Source organism: Triticum dicoccoides, chromosome 1B (genome assembly GCF_002162155.2).
Source record: "Triticum dicoccoides isolate Atlit2015 ecotype Zavitan chromosome 1B, WEW_v2.0, whole genome shotgun sequence".
Taxonomy (NCBI): domain Eukaryota; kingdom Viridiplantae; phylum Streptophyta; class Magnoliopsida; order Poales; family Poaceae; genus Triticum; species Triticum dicoccoides.
Window position 1 is genome coordinate 660586392 of NC_041381.1, and position 2084 is coordinate 660588475.

Here is a 2084-nt window from a genome sequence, read left to right on the forward strand (position 1 = left end):
GTGGGGGCGTGGGCGGCGGCATTGGTGGGGCGGCTGGCTCCTCCGCCGGCGGTGTGCTGCTGCTAAGCGCGGGTTGAGCGGAGGTTTGGGTTGCGCGTGGGGAGAAGAGAGAGCTCAGCTCACTCAGTGACCACCCACTGAGTCCCACGCTGACGCTCACACACCCGTCCGTGTGGGTTGTCGTGCCGCTTTGTGTTGTGTGGGGTAGGGTGGGGTGGGGTGAGGGAATCCTGGCTGCGTGCTGGGCTCGGTCGTGTCATGGTGTGTGCAGCCGAGGTGGGCAGAGCAGCAGAAGCAGCCGAGGTGGGACGGCGAGTGATGACTCTGCTCTCCTGCCACTGCATCAATTTTCAAGTCAAAACTTTACAAACTCCGATCAATTTCATACTTACTATACAAGAACTGTTCATACAAAATATATACTACAATACAGAAAGCGCGTCTTATCATATACTCCTACCTTCATTCAAAAACACAAGACGTTTTGCCATCTCATTACATGTATTTGATACTCTAGATGTACTACTACATGGTTTTCCCTACGGGGAAAAAAACATGACCAAAGTTTGTAATTTTAATTTTTCATAAAATCTATACACATTACATTGTGGACCGGATGGAGCACGGGAGAGTTGCTAAGATTTCATTCAAAAAGAAGTACATTTGAGCTGCCGGTTTATCCAAGGAAAATCGGATGAAAACATGTAAAGAAAAAACACAAGAACAACACCGCAAGACATGCAGGGACGCCGGTAACGATGAGCATGAAAGGGCAAGAGCACACGGGAGAACATCCTAGTGTCAGCTTACATCACCCGTCGCACCCCACGTTCTGACGGCTTCAACTTCGTTGCAACAACACAATAGGGCAGACACGTCGAGCCACGAGTACGTGTGTTCTTTAACCCTCGTCGACATCACGGAGAGAATACCTATCTGAAGGGGGCGGACATGTGCCGCTCCGATCCCAAGAGGAGGACAAACCAGACCTGCTTAGCAATACCCGCGTGTCAAGCGTGCTCCTGCTGCCCACCATCGTTGGGCAAAGTATCAAGTGCTCACGTGAACCGTGACTAACATGCTACCATGCCGCAGGAGCGCCTGAAGTGTTGGATGAGATCCAGTGGTGATAGAGAAAACTTGTGGAACATTGCAGAAAACCTCATTAGGAGCCCTGTTATTGCGGGCAGGTCCAAATCTCCAAAGATGGCCATTGGACCTCAAATCTAAAACTCCAGGTGCTCCCTTAGCATGGAAGCATGCTAGTCACGCTTCACGGGAGCACCTGATATTTCCCTCCATCGCCGCGCAACTGACAATCCCGGATGGATGCGCCACCGAGTGTACCCACCCAAGAGCCTCTCTCCGAAACAATGCTTCCAGTGGAGTCCTATGTGACTATGAAAATAACCAAATAATGCAATTAACCAAGTAAATCAAATATTGCAAATAGTTTTAAAAAACAAATAGTTCCACGTCAAACACAATCAAATAGTTTTACAACCCAATCAAAAAAAATCTTGAATAGAAATGGATCGATATATCTACTACTTGCAAGTGTGAGTCCACATGTGCTCAACCAAGCCATCCTTGAGCTGGATATGAGTATGCCAATAACACATTTCACGATTAAATTGGGCAAATCTATGTCTCTTCTCTCATTGAGGATTAGGTCATGTCCTACCACTCCCTCCCGAATACGATTGGACACATGTCTCCTCATACGGAAGCGGCGGCGAAGTTGATGTGGTTTGAAGAGCGCAGTATTCCCAAGGTAACCGACATAGAGTAGGGCATGGCCGCTCTCCTATTGCGGTTCAAGGACGGGGCATGACTCGGGATTGATCCCCTAAACCGAGGCCACTGCCTAGCAATGTGGTCATTGATGACCAATGCAGCCACCACAAGGTATTCGTCATCCGAGGACGAATCATCCGATGAACAAATGCAATTGTGAAAGAAATACTCATCCTCACTATCCGCGGTACCTTGTGAGCAAAGCGCCGAACACCTTTGCAAGCGTGACGAAGACGCGGCCGGAAAGAGCACCTCGAGTGCCCCTAACAGGCAACAAAGCAAGGTTG